The sequence below is a fragment of the Panthera pardus genome, unplaced genomic scaffold (assembly GCF_024362965.1).
Source record: "Panthera pardus isolate Hobbes unplaced genomic scaffold, ASM2436296v1 HiC_scaffold_12, whole genome shotgun sequence".
Lineage (NCBI taxonomy): Eukaryota > Metazoa > Chordata > Mammalia > Carnivora > Felidae > Panthera > Panthera pardus.
In genome coordinates, this window is record NW_026526677.1 from 102,848,601 (window position 1) to 102,864,544 (window position 15,944).

Sequence of the window (15,944 nt, forward strand, 5' to 3'; positions counted from 1 at the left end):
AAAAAATAAAAATAAATAAAATAGCATAAATAAACAAATACATATTTATGATTTGTAGCCGTTTGGACAAGGGGAAATTATTTTAAATTATCTTAAAGTGTTTGGGGAGTTAAGACTATCCCAAAGTCTCCACAAATGACACGAGGAACAGAACCTAGGTGTGCAGCGGTCCTGTCCTCGCTTCTGCTAATTACTTACTAAAGGTGGCCACCTGCCCGCAGAGTTGGCTTTCTCTACTGCACTCTGTCCAGGGACTACAGAGCATGTAGATCTTCTCACGCCCCCACATAGGTATGGCTCTAGAGCTGATGTGTGTCGTAAATATCTGCCATCCCCTGGAACTTCCTGGGAAGACACGTGATGCCTCTTCTCATGTAGGTTGCATCTCAAGGGACCATTTGAGCAAGGTTCTACCTGAGGAGGTTTAAGATGGGAACGTCTGGGGTGGAGTCTGGGTCCTTGCCATGGAGGGGATTGGAATAGCAGCAAGTTGGGAGAAGGTGATGAGAGGCCCGGGCCATTGCTATAAAACGCATGAGATGTTTCCAGCTTAACCTCATTGGTTACTAGTGGCACGGAATAGGAGTGCACTTTCCCCACATACAGATCCAAGTCTGGTTGAACATTCTCAAACACCCTCTGCCCAGCAAGGTACTTTTGAGACATCATCGGGCTGTCCCGGTCAATGCCTGTGATGTACTGTGGATATTCTCAAGGTAGTTTTTGGTTCCCAGGGCCACTCTTTGGACAATGCCTTCACCACTGCATCAGACGATGGAACTGGCGCTGGTTCTGGGGAATACGGCTCCTATTCCACTGCATCCACTTCGGGTTGTAGAGAGCAGCTGAATTACGGTGACTGGCATCTGCTTAGGCCAAGGCACACAAAGAATGTTTACTAGGTAAATTGTGCCTTCATGGTGGGGAGAATGAGCGAAGCAAGAGATCAGAGAAAGGAGGGTCCTAGAAGGTGTCCCAAACAGTGTTGGCAGTTTGACTCTTACTGTTCAGCTTCTTGAGAGCCTAATCAACTCCAGACAAATGGATAAAACTCACTTTGTGGGTATCAAGAGCTGGGACCGTAACCTGGATCATTTCCCATGACACCATCAACGTTCTGACTTTAGAACATCCTCCTGTACCAGTGGCATTCCTAGGTAGTAACGATGATATTTCCTTTTTTTTCTTCTCGAAAATATCTGAGATTTCCTTCTGATAATTTAAAATTCAAGACTTTAAGAATGTTGTATTTTGGCTATCTTATATTTGTTATTGAAGGATGCTTCAAAACTGACCTCGAGAGAAAGAAAAAGATCAGCAACGGAGCCACTAGGCATAGACCCAGGAGGGCAGGAAATAATCAGAAAGCGCAGCTGAGACATTCTCCATAAGCAAAGATAAAAATACACATAATACCTCAAAGCTAATAACCCAGGAGGGTAACTGGAAGAATGGCTTTTCACAAACATTGAAGACGATAAAGTAGTGATGAGGGTGTGGAGCGGAGGAGGGTGGTTACAAGCAGGACTGCAAATTGAAAGCATGGCATATAATTGGTTATACTAATAAGGGGTGGGGACGGAGGGACACCGTAGTTAGACATTTTGATAAACCAAATAAAGGATGCTCTGTGGGCTCCAAGGGAATTTACTCAGTAAAGGCAGACGGCTTCTACTACCAATTAATTAAAAGTAGGAAGGGACTGTAATTGTGGCTGAGTTTGTTCCCAAGTCAAAATGCATTAGGAGTGATTTCAAACAGTGGTTCTCAAACTTGACAGTGTGTCAGAATCACCTGGAGGGTTTATTGAACATAGATCACTCAGAAACCCCACCCATAGAGTTTCTGATTTGGGAGGTGTGGAATGGGGCCTGAGAATTTATGATGCTAACAAGTTCCTAGGTGATGTGGGGTGCTACTGGTCTGGGACCACTTGCTGAGAACGACCGATGTAGAAGAACAGTAAAAAGGCTTAAAACAACCCTGTTCCTGACTTATACCCTCACGTTCCACAAAAATAAGGGACTTTTCATGTTGTGTATGTCTATAAGAATTAAAAATCATATTATGAAAAAAGGAAATAGAATGCTTTTTTCAATGATAAGGAGATTATTCCTCTTTATGATTTAAGACACGGGAGAAATTCAAAGTAAAAAAATAATGATGTGTAGAATTACATAAAAATGAAGACTGTGCAGTAATGAAATTCCACAAAACCAAGACAAAAAAGAGATGTAACAGAATAAGAAAAAATGTTTGCTATAAATACGGCTGCATATTTAAAGTTTAATGTCCATAATGTATTGAGTCATTCAAACCAGATTCCCAGTGGAGACATAGCCTGGGACACACACAGGCAGTTCATACACCAGGAAAGCCAACATAAACCCACATTTGGAACACTAAACCTCACAAGTAATTAAAGAAATCCAAATGAAAACAATTATAAGGGGCCATTTAACACATATCAGATAAACATGTATAAGGATAAATGATAAAACTCAGCACCACTGTGACGGATGGGAATTGGTTGCTGGTACAAGAGTAAATTGCGTTTTGTTTTGTTTTAGAAAGAGCCATAAAAATGATCACACCAGAAAATGTATCCCATATAAGTAATTCATAAGAAGAGCAAACTTATAATTATAAAATATTTATAGCAGAATTATTTATAATAGCTAAAGAATGAAATTACCAAAATACTCAATAGTAGGGAAGTAGTAAAACAAATAATGTTATATGAACCTAATATTCATTCATTAGGAATGCAAGCACACGCAGACTACACACAGAGGAAGCGTCTATGCCGCACTGAAATGTTAGGGGGAAAGTACTGGGTTTGGAGCCAAGAGTCCTGAAATCAAGTGACCTTCAGCTAAAAGGATGTAAACTCTCCAAAGGTAGTTGTCTACCAATGCAGTTTTGCTCTAGCCCAGCAGTTTTCAACCATTTTGATCACTATCAAAACCTTAAAACTTTATATTCTCATCTACTACACACACGCACACACACACATGCACACACACACACACACACACACACTACTGGTAACACATGGTGGTCTATTCTGTTCTGTTCTCCATTTCATTCCTTTCCATTCCATTTTAAAATGTGGGTCACTACATCGATTTCAAACCCACTAATATATCACAAGCAGCAGTTCATAAAACATCCGTCTTATTTACCGGAGTGCTCAGACTTTACTGCTATCCCTTCTCCACCTCTCCCTTCAATATCCGCACCCTCCCGCAACCACACACACATACACAATATACCCCAAGAAAGCTCTATGAAAGGTCATGGCCCAGCAGAGCCGGGAGATGGCAGTAACCGTAGTAGGCATGCAAATTTTATACCCCGCTAGGTATGAGGGCCTATATACCAGGAGGAATGGTGGTTTTTAATGCAGCTGGGGAGCTTGTTGCTCGGGTGGTATTAACAACGATCTTAAAACTTTCTTAGGTTATTTCTTCCTTCCTATGCTCTCCCATAACTCCAATCTCAGGAACCGCATGACTCGGAAAAAGTCACATGATCAAATGCACCTACTGCTTCTCCAGGCCTGAAGGTATTAACCGGCTTCGATAAGGATCTGGCTGCCCATTCAGCTTCTAGTCTTGGCAAAGTCTGTGATGGTCCGGCCTAGCTCAAAAGCCCTAGTTGGTAGCAGTGCTGCTTTTCTCTGTGTATCTTCCATGACTTAAGCTCTTCAAAGCAGTGGTTCTTGAATTTTAATATACTTAAAAGGCACCTAGGTAATTATTCAAGTTGCAAATGCATATGTTGCATCACCAGAGAGTCTGATTCAGTGATGTGGTGGGTCCTGGCAATTACATTTTTAACAAACACTCCAGGTGCTTTCTCCATATGTGGATAAATCCTTCTGTGGGTCCCACTGCCAAGGGAGAAGGCTGACTGGGATCCAGACCTGGGTTGTCTTGGCCACTGCTTTTCTTCAGGTATGTCTAGCGACCCTTAGTTTTCTAATCTGTAAAACATGGGGAATATACCCTATCTCTAGGCCTTTTGCACCTCTACTCTTATATGCTTTGGCTATGATATTCAATGAAAGAACAAAGAATTTTTTGTACATTGTTTCCAATTCCATTTTGTTATAAAAAAACTATAAATATAGTTAAAGTCTAGAAGAGATAATATAGATATGCAACTAACTGCAATATGGAGAAACTGGAGATGTGGCTTTAAAAATAAGCTATTGAAATAGTACGTAATTTTTTAAGAAGTGGTCAAAAACAATGACAAAGACATCGAGGAAGGTGAGAACCAAGAATAGACCTCTGACTTTGAATGCAATAGTTACACCATCGCTGATGACCTTAGAGAGAGCAACTTAGTACAGCCATGGGCATGAACATCCTTCTGTGGTTCGACAGTAATAGTAAATAACAAGAGTGAGCAGTAGCTCAAGGGATGAGCAGAGTTAAGACAAGATCTCTTTCAAGGTAGAAGAGCCCTTTGTAGCCAGATCAGAGTCCCAGGAGACTCTGAAATTCAAAGGATTGCAAGGAAACAAACTTAGCAAGAAGATGGGTTTCTCGGAGAGGAGGTAAAAGAGGATTTTCTACTAACTCCTCCTCCGACACGGGAACATCGGTCAACCTGCGAGCAGTGGACTCCTCTTACACCATAACACACTTTAATTCAAGCCACATCTTGGAGGAGAAAATCTTGCAGCTAACAATCCAGGTGCCGGTGTCTGGAATGGGAATGTTCCTCAGAGAACAGACATCTGCACAAGGCCAGGTCCCAGGAGAGGGCACCATGCCTCACCTTATCAGTTTGGAGACTAGCACTACCTTAAATGTGTGCTCAGCTTCCATTTCCCAGAGACTCATATATGTAATTTCAATTCATCTCCACAACACAGTGGTTAGTGTCTGTTTCTTCCTTCTCTCCTCCTCACCCGCAACTCCTCAAGTCCAAGGTTCCTGCCAGAGGAGCCCATGACACAAAGGTCGGTAGCCCTCTGGAAAGGTCACTAGTTATTCAAGCTGGCAGGATAAGAGCCCACTATTCCACGGTAAGGTCTAGGAAAGCTGAATTGGGAGGGCTAAGCCCAAGTCAAGTGGGGTCTCCTCTCTCCAAACTCCTATCCAAATTTCAGAGCTGCACTCTCACGGGTACCTGTGGCTGGAGGGTTGGCCAGACCCCACAAGGGGTCTGTGTACCAATTGCACTACAAGGACATTTGGGTGTGCAAGACAGATCCTGCTGGTCCCTCTCACAGCAACGGGAGGAAGAAGATGCAGAAGGTGTGCCGGTCTAAGCCCTGACCTCTAGTGCTTTCACACATACCCCCACCCTCCAGTGTAACTGGAGGAAGGATACATGACCCACATATCAAATCTGTAACTCTTCCTTCCTTTTGGGAAAGGAGTGCAGAGTAGGTGGAAATCAGGCTGGGAGGTCCCACTTTTATGGGCCAAGACTGAAACATGAAACAAAGAACAGAAACAGCCCCTCTTTCTTCACAAAACAGGCAAGGCAGTTATTGCAATCCCATTATCCCCATTTTACAGATGATGAAACGAAGGAACGGGAAAGTGAAATGATTGAGTTATTATCACACAGCTGGTAAGTAGTAATCTTGGTCTGCTGATGCTGATGCTGAAGGGCGAGAAGATGGCCAGCGCCCCGAATCCCTGACGCCCACCCTGACGCCCACCGGCTCATCAGCTTCCTACTGGTGCTGCTCTGTGGAGATCGCAAAGCGAACCTAGACAAGGAGGGCTGGCTGAGGCACGCAGTCTTGCTCTCAATCTGGTCTTCTGAACAGGTGAGCTGGGAGGACATCTGTGAGCCTGTTTGTCTCTTCAACCCCAGGGCTAGGATACAGGATGGCCTACTCCATGCTGCCTTTCCTCCCTAATAATACAGGGGCCTCATCCCTATCTGGACCGAGCCCCCATTTTTCCCCTCTCAAGACCAGAGGAGGGAAAGTAAAGATGCTTCTCTCCTGAGCGAATATGCTGTTTTGGAGCACATATCATCAGGTCCCACTGACTCAGTACCCTGGTTTCCATCTAGGTGTCCAACCTCCACCCCCTCCAGCACCACCCCCCACCCCGCCCCCCGCGTAGCCTGTGTATTTAAAGGGAAGCACACTCAGTCCCAAGGATGGACGGACTGAAGGCCATCAGTAGGTCCCACCCCTCCCCCATGACCGTGACTGGAACAGGAATGGCCATACAACCTAATCGGGTCAAGGACACACACAACAACAACAACAACAAAAACAAAGACACATTTCCTAGAAGATTCTAGGGAAAATGACTTCACTTCTCCTTAGAAACGACTTGAGGGGCATTCTCTTTCCTTCGGATGTGAACACGCAGTACTTAGTCCTCAAAGCTACTTGCAGCCATCTAGTGGCCACTAGGGGAAATACATGTATTGGAAGGCAAAGAGGAGGAAGAAAAACCAGCTGGGTCTTGGGGTCAACGCCAAGTTGCCGGAGAAAGCCTTGACTGAGGCCTCGTATTTCTACTCTTTTCAGACATGTGAGCCAGTAATTTCCCTCTAGTGCTCTCAACACAATTTGAGTTGCGTTGTCAGTGACTGCAGATTTACAGTTAACATGTACTGCAAAAAGCATATGAATTTAGGGAGCCTGTCTCACTGTTCGCCCGATTCCTGCTTTAGTTTTCCAAGGATAAGATGACTGCCAGAGTTGGAAGTCAAATTTTCCTGTATCAGCCAAATGGGAAGGAAGAGGAAACCAAGCATAAGAATACAGATCTTTAATAACATTCCTCCAACATGCACAAATTTAAATGAAATAAGAGACTGGTATAGAAGCCTACACTCAAAACCAAATACCAATATTATTATAATTACTACCTTTGTAACACCCCCAACCGAATGTTCTATCCCCTGCAATGGTGGCTCAAACTCCATAAATTCTATTGTAACCTTGTTCTGCTGCTGGTGGGGAAAGGCAAGCTTTCGACTACTATCATATCTTAGAAAACCTGACCACTAGACCCCACTCGTGCTATAGTGTCTGTAAAAGATACAGAGCTCTGCCACATCAGATCTTGTGTCATCCCAGAAACTGCTCGTTTTCTTAATCTTTGAAAATGAAGCCAGTGAGATTACTACCTAGGACTCTTCAAATTCGAAAAACAAGAAGGATGATTCTTCAGCTTGCTTCAAAGCAGAAGTGGCCGCCACAAGCCTGCCAGGTGGGGGGGAAGAGAGGGCAAGAGTAGGTAAACACGCCAGGGATCTTTCTAAAGGAGGTCTGGGTCCTCTCCCCTCGTAATCAGCCATTTTTCTTACTCTAATGAAACCCAGATGCTTCCGATAAAAGGAATGGCTGGTGTTCAAGCCATTTGCTGATTCTGCCTAGAGGTAGAGGGAAAGCAAAAAGCTGTGCCCCACATCATTAATTTTAAATATCCTATTTTGTTTTATTTTCAGAATGAAATGGTATGGAACAGTGTAATGAGCAAGAGAAATATGGAACCAAGAAGCAATTATATCTTCAAAGGAACAAAATGAGAGCAAATAAAAGGCCTCGCACACGTTAGCACACAAACAGGCAGATCAGAACATCATTTACAGAGTCCAAATACATGCCTTTTGGTTATGTCTGTAAATTATCTTCCACAAACATCATGTTCTATCACTGAAGACTCATTTCTGGGTTACAAAAATTGGGTTTCTCGAGAGGCCCTAAAACATATCAGATTCAGTCTCACCAGTATTGAGTACCTCTGATCTGCAACCATTATGTTAGGTGCTAGGACAGCAAAATAAGTAGCGCGTAATCTCTGCCCTCAGAGTGCTTACCGTCTAGCTATGCACGAGTGACCATAACACAGCAGGTGCTGGGTGACACAAAGGAGCGTACCGTTAATTCTGTTTGAGAAGACAGGAGGAGGCTTTACAAAAAGGTAGGTGGGAGCTGAAGCCACGCAGTATAAGCAAAGCATGGGCTAAATAGAAGATGTGGAGGCCAGGTCTTCGAACTCTCCCTGAGAAGTGCCAAAGACCATTCCAGAAGTGGATGGGAATCAGAACCTAGCCTCCTGCCGGAAGCCTGGGGCCACACCAAAGCCATCCACTGGTGAACTGAAAATAAGACAGTTCCAACTAAATTTTTAGAACTGTTCCGGTTGGGATGACAGGAAGCAGTGATTCCTGTGTAGAAACAGGAATTGAGCCTGGGGCACCTGGGTGGCTCAGTTGGTTAAGCGTCCGACTTTGGCTCGGGTCACGACCTCGCCGTTTGAGTTTGAGTTTGAGCCCCACATCAGGCTCTGTGCTGACAGTTCAGAGCCTGGAGCCTGTTTCAGATTCTGTGTCTCCCTTTTGCTCTCTGCCCCTTCCCCACTCATGCTCTGTCTCTCTTTCTCAAAAATAAACACTAAAAATTTTTTAAAGAAAAACAGAAATTGGGCCTATGTATGGCATCCAAAATGGTGCTATATGGAAATGGTCAAATATTGGATCAAGTGGACATATGATATACATTGGACCAAATGTCCAACTGTGTGCATCTCAGAGGACCAGACTGAGCCATCAATGAAATCATTAAATAGGGAGGAGCAAGCATGAGAACAAAATTCCCATGCACAATCAGTTTTCATACAAAAATTACAGAGCACATAATGACACACATAACAACGAGAGCTGGCTAGCAGACCCAAGAAACAGGACAAATCACATCTAAGCATAGACATAATGGTACCACTCACCAAGGTGTTTAAAACAAGTTAGTTTAGGATCCTTAAAGAGATAAAGAAATAGCATGCTTACAATGAGAACAGGTCATTAAGTTGGAAAGGGCATATATGAATATGAACCAAAAATTACCGAAAAAATAAAAACTGAGAAAAAACTGAGTAGGTGTGATCAATAGACTAGTTAAGGTAAAATGAAATCCGTATATTGGCAAAGAGAGACTGGCTAGATTCTCACCGAGACCCTTTCCTGTACCTGGGCACATAAGAAAACCGTATTTCCCAGATGCCCTTGCTGTGACATCAGGGCCATGTCACTGGAACAGGAGTGAAAAGAAACTTTATCACTCCCAGGCCTGGCCACAAAACATCCCAGATAATTGTTGTGATGGTGGTGACATCACAAGATATAGGTCATACATTGGAGGACACCTGTCAAAAGAACCACCCCCCCCCCCAACCTGCCTCAAACTGTGACACAGGCAAGAAATATATCTTTTTAAGTTTTATTTCTTTCTTTTGTGAGAAAAACAGAGACAGCACAAGCGGGGGAAGGACAGAGAGAGAATCCCAAGCAGGCTCCATGCCACCAATGCGGAGCCCGAGACGGGGACTGGTCTTGTGAACTGTGGGATCATGACGTGAGCCAAAGTTGAGAGGTGCTTAACCGACAGGACTACGTAGGCACCCCAAGAAATAAATCTTTGATCTGCTTTCTGAGTTTGTTTGTTGTACAGCACAGCATAGCTCGGCCTGGATATGCAGCAAATCACTCTGAATACAATAACACCAGATAAATACATGGAAAAAATGAAAATAAAGGTATAGAGAAGAGACCAAGAAGCTCCAACATACGTAGAATATGAAACATATGTGTTCCAGGTAGCAAGAGTTGTTCACGTGGGGAAGAGAAAATACTACAATAGATAATCAACTGAGAGTGTGCCAGAAATACAGAAATCCTTAGGATACAAGAAGTCATTCTGTGTACTGGTATATTTGCAGTAGTAATTTTCACAATAATGATTTTAAAACTTGTTGACCAAAGCTTAGAAATACACTGTAATCTTTCTATAATTCTTCATTCATTCATTCATCCATATAAGAAACATCAAGAGCCCATTACCTGTCGGGTCCTTGTAAGGAACTGGGATTTTATAATCTAGTGGGAAATGAGAGAAGTCATTGGCAGTTACTATACGGGGCACACTACAGAGAAGAGTGGGCATGAGGGCATTTGGACAGAAAATGGCACAATACATTTAGGGGCGCCTGGGTGGCTCAGTTGGCTAAGCGTCCAACTCTTGATTTCAGCTCAGGTCATGATCTCATGGTTTGTGAGTTTGAGCCCCAAGTCAGGCTCTGCACTGGCAGGGAGGAGGCTGCTTGGTATTTTCTCTCTCTCCCCCCACTTCTGCCCCTCCCCCACTCATGTCCACACATGGGCGTGCCCTCTCTCTCTCTCTCTCAAAATAAGTAAATAAACTTTTAAAAAATATTAAGAAGAATTTAAAAAATTTTTTAAAGATGTTAGGGGCACCTGGGTGGCTCAGTTGGTTAAGAGTCTGCCTCTTGATTTCAGCTTGGGTCCTGATCTCACGGTTCACTATAACTGTGGAGCCTGTTTGGGATTCTCTCTCTCTCTCTCTCTCTCTCTCTCTCTCTCTCTCTCTGCCCCTCCCCTGCTCATGCTCTCTCGCTCTCTCTCTCTCTCAAAATAAACTTTAGAAAGAAATAAAAATAAAAAAGATGCTAGTAATCAGGAAAGGTTCAAGTAAAGGAAACATGTGGGCAGGTAGCTAGACGTAATACCAGAACAGTAGTCAGGAGCCCGATTCTGAACTAACGCATTTGCAAAATAGCTAGAAGCCTTAGAAAGAACGTGCTTCTGGGATGATTTTAAGAACGGTAGAAGGTTTTCCTAAAATATCCCTGGCCCACTCACCTACCTGAAAGGCCAGCGCCACTCAAAGCAGCCGTGGACCTTGACTGGGACCACACATCCTGCATTTCCCAGCATCCACCCGAGAGCAGTGTGTCTGAGCCAGGTAACAGCACTGCTGTGATCCAGTCCCCTTATTTGTGACAGTGTCTTCTTCACCACCTCAGAAGTCTTCCTTCTGTAACTGTACTGCCAGGCTTTCGTTGTGACAAGTGGGGGAACGGATCAAAATGTCAAACTGAAGAGGCCCAGAAAATGGGCAGAGCCTGGGGCTGCAGAGGGAAGAATGTCCAGGAAGCAGAAAAAAATGGGTATCCGTGGGGTGTGACAGCCAATGCTCAGGGCAGAAAAGCTTAGGGGAGACAAAGGAGGAAAGAGGAGAAAATTGCTGTAGGGGTGCAGAAAGAGTTTCAAAAAGAGAATTTCTGGGAGGCCTCGCAGAAGACCTATGTTACTTTTTTTTTTTTTTTTAATGTTTATTTTTGTGAGAGAGAGAGAGACAGACCATGAATGGGGGAGGGGCAGAGAGAGAGGGAGACACAGAACCCAAAGCAGGCTCCAGGCTCTGAGGTGTCAGCACAGAGCCCCTCTCGGGTCTGGAACCCACGCACCATGAGATCATGACCTGAGCCAAAGTCAGACGCTTAACCAACAGGCGCCCCAGACCTGAGTTACTTTTCAATGCTTCTGGACTCAGGTGTTTGTTTTTGTTTTTGTTTTTGTTTTTGTTTTTGTTTTCAGATGACATTGGTAGAGCTTGGCCACAAGTTTTACTTGGGTTACATATTCATACACTGTTTCCTCACCGTGAAAGTCCCGAGGAAGCAGTGCCCATCACAGTCAAAGGAACCTGTTGCTGCGTGAGAGACAGAGAAGAGGCAGTTAGCAGCCTCTTGTGAGCAGGAAGTTTCTAGAGAAGGAAGAGAGCTGGGTGGTGTGGGTTAATGGAGACAAATTTCATCTGCTTTGTCATTTTGACCAGATCCATTCTTGCTGTACAAATGATCCCAAGTCCATAGGCCAAGGCCTTGGAGAAATTAGATTGGTCTGAATAATAGAAAGTATAGTCAAGGGAGAATCTGTTGAAGGTGAAAAAGTCACCCGCAGAGCCAGGCTGTGGCTGTCACTGTTCTCAGGTGCCCCCTCAGAATGAGGGGGGAGTGGGGCGGTGGTTCTCGGAGAGGGTCAGTTACTTTAGAAGAGCTGGGAGTGGGGAGAGGGGAAGGGGGCCTGGGTTCTTCCACGGGATGAACTCATCAGAGCGGCTCAGGAAGGTGGCCTGTGAGAGAAAGGAGGGTCCTCTATTCATCTGACGTGGCGGGGGGGGGGGGGGGGGTGGGGACAGAGACCAATGACAAGCATTCCCTCTGGCAGGAAGAAATGTAGAAATGCGCATAGGCAGTGGCCACCCCTTCTCTAGAGATCCTGGCCTTTCCATTCCTGAAAAGATCTGAAAACTTGCTCTGAGGTGTGGAAATTGCTCTCACCGGAGACATTCCAGAGCCTCCTTCCAGCCACAAACATTCCACGCTGGCTCCCCTCATCTCCTGTGACCACTGGAAGGACTCAAAGGAAGATTGTAAGCAGCTCATAGTGTGTATGGGGACAGTGTCTTGGGGAATGGAGTGAACTTATGTTCAGAATCAGAACATCTAGGCCACAAATAGGGCTTTGAGTCTCAGCTCCCCTTTGGCGGGAGGAGTCACGCTGTCCCTGTCCCCAAGGTGATACTTCTTTTTATATCCAGCACAACGGCCAGTTCCTCAAGGGTCAGTGGATAACAGCAGAGGAGTCGATAGCCAGGGCTCTGGCCTGGTCCGAGGCCCAACTCGGACTCCAGAGAGTGTGGGGGATGATTACTAAGGCGTCTTCCCTGGGCGGGGGGGTGGGGCTTCCCTCCTGCTACACATGGCCTTCTAGATCCTGGGTCGTCAAAGCATGACCTTACCCCTTCTCACATGACCCGGTGCCGGACTGCTACTAAAAGACTCTCATGGCCCAGGGTCATGCCCCCTCTGGGCCCCAAACTTTGCTGTCTGGGTGCCAGCCTTGGTCCCCACCCAGGTCCTGCAGTGCCTATGCCACTGTCTTCGGGCAAAGAGTTCAGACAACTCACCTGCCACAACTGACTACAAACCTTTCTTGTCTCCCCCCCAAAGGAGAAAACCCTTCCTTTCAGACAATAATAGTCTTGGCCGTGTGCCTCTCCAGCCAGTGAGTGAATTCAGTTGTGGCCACACCTAGCGCTCCTGCCATCATTCCCACTGCTCCTCCCTCCCTCTCTCCACTGGGGTCTCCTGACACTCTCTGAGGCCCACTGGCTGATTCTGCTGAAGGTCCTGTATTTCCTCTGCAAACATTTCTCTCCCAGGGCTTGAATTCACAGGCAGGATAGTCCACCAATGAAGCACGTGGGCTCTTGAGTCAGAGAGCTCTGTGTGCAAAGCCTGCCTCCCGCACTACTTATGATGTTACCCTGGGCAAGAATTACAATCGCCACTAAGTCTCGGTTTCCCCACCTGTTAAGCGCCAATGATAACAGTACACCATTCAGAGAATTCTTGTGCGAAGATGCAACTGTAACACCTCACAGAAAGATCTCCCTGTTTTGTCGTCATGATTTTTGACTGCACACTAAGCACCTGAGGCGCTCACAGTGTGGTCACGGACACCAGCAGAAGAAATAGACACATAAATTACAAACTTCAACTCAGAGTAACAAATGCCATAATAAAAACACAGTTGATTCTCATTATTCACAGAATCTGTATTTGCAGATCTGCCTATTCGCTAAGATGTATTTATAACCCCAAAATCAATATTTGCAGTGTTTTAGGGATCATTCTTGGACATGCACAAAGTAGTGACACATTTGAGGTGCCCGACATGCACATTCCTAGCTGAGGCTGAACAAGCCAATACTCTGTCTTATTTCAGCGATCCTACTTTGAGTGTCCCTTTCATGGTCTATTTAGTGCTGTGTTTTTTTGCAATTTTGTGCTTTTGTCGGTGATTTGACCGTTTAAAATGGTCCCACAGCATAGTGCTAAAGTGCTGAAGTCTCTTGTCACTAAGCAAAGAGCTTGTGATGTGCCTTACGGGGAAAATACATGTTACATAAGCTTCGTTTGGGCACGAGTTACAGCGCTGTTGGCCATGAGTTCAATGTATGAATCAGCAATATATATTAAATAAGGTGTCTTTAAATAGAAACACTCATAAAACCAGGTTGCGTATTGATCAGCTGATATAGATGTTGGGACTAGAGGCTTTCAAGACACTAACCATGTGTTTCCCCCAGGAGCAATGGCTCAGCATTCGCTCAGTGTTTGCGATGACTAGATGACCGTATAGACTGCAATCACCAAGAATAACCAAGAATCACCAAGAATAACAAGAATCAACTGTAGGTACAAAGAGCCCGGAGAACCCAGAGGAGGATAAGTCAGCTGTGCCAAGGGAAGAAGCTTCTCAGAGGAGGGACTTGAGCTGATTTGGCAAAGGAAAACTGAGAGCTTCCTGGTGGATCAGAGGGCTAGTGCGATTGAGGGAGGTGAGCCAACACACTCAAGGCTCGAGGGCCTGGAGGCAAATCTGTGAACTACTGAGCTAGAAGTCCAAAGGCAACCCATCATTCTTTCATTTAACAAGGAATGACCGAACATATCCAGAGCCAGGCAGGCATGGATGGGGGCTGAGAGTGGGGGCAGAGCTAGGTGGGGCCATTGAGAAAGACCCCAGACGCCACGCTGAGGGGTCGGAAATTAATCCATGAGCAACTGGAGGATCACCAAAGGATCTCAGGCAGAAGTATAGAGTGACCTAGTACAGCCACTGTGCAAAAGGCTTAGGTAAAATCAAACGTTGTCTTAGAGTTGCCAAGCAGACTAAGTCACCCAAAGAAGCTATGACATTTCCTTCCCCGGAAATGTTGAAGGGCAGTGGAATCTATGTTTCTCAAGACCAGGTTTTGTTATTCCCTCACTAACAGCTTCGAGGGTCTCTCATCTGAATTAAATACAGATGCCTCCAGCCTGTCTGACTCGGCCCGCTTCTCAGAGCCTCTCTTGCCACTTTTGCACTTCAACCCTGCACACCAGCGATAGGCAAGGCATCTCAGTTCCTCGGTGAGCCATGCTTCCTACTGCCTTAGGTCTTGGCTGCATTTGGTCTGGAATATGGTGGTCCCTCACCCCAGCCCTGTGCCTGCAACACATGCTTTGCTTACCCTCCCCGTTCTCCAGTCTCAGATTAAAAGTCACTTTCTCAGGGAACCATACCCAAGCACGTTCCTACAGGATGCTTTTCACACTGCATTGTTTGACTTGATTTATGGTCCATCCTTACCAAATGGGCCATAAGCTCTGAGCGGGCAGGACCACAGGGTTAGATTTACTATCTGTATTCCTGGTACCTAGTACCTGGTACCCTAAAGGTGCCTGTGAGCCCAAAGGCAGGGAAAGAAAAGATTTACTCAGGGGACTTTGGCCTCCAGCTCACCTAATCCATGAATTGGAGGTTTTTCATCACATTGAAGGTTGAAGGTTCCATTCTGTTCTATGGGGATTGCACAGTCCCCCGGGATCCAAGCTTCCTTAAACCCCACATTCTAATGATTATCGAGTCACTGAGAGTACAGAATTTGCCCCCCAGCCAGCAGGACCCTCTGTGAACTGTGCAACAATTGATTCTTCTCCAATGCACTAAGTGCACTTAAATGTCTATAATTACAGTTGTATTCTCTAGAAGGACACTAATTATCTTTAATTCATGGATTATACTTATTGCCTGGGAGCAAGAAAGGAAAAAACACATTGCAGTGGTGGGGAAGTGTTCTGCTTCTTTGATTCATAGTGGGGTTTTGTAGAATTCTTTCTACTCACCATTCGATGTCCAGCTGCCATCCTGTTCCACTATGGTAGGTCATTCACCCTGATATCTAGGGACTAAGAGGAGAGAGGAAAACATGGAACACTTTCAGGTTAGTCTCCAGTTAACTTATCTTACTTCAGTGTGTGGTCTTCTAGGCTCTGAAACTTAATTTGTCACTGTGTCCATGGCCACTCTGGTCATTGATTCACAGTATTCAGACTCCTAACAGATGGAGTCATAATCAGAAAGCAGACTGTTTTCACCTGGTGAGAGGAGTGTGCATTACCAGAGTTGGTGGTTGTGATCCAGGGGCATTCCTGTTCTCATACCCCAGGTCAAAGGACATTAGATATCTTTGAGGTGTGTTTTAGTCTAGTTTACCCTGATAAAGCAGAGAGCATGATTATTCCCACTTTTCAAAA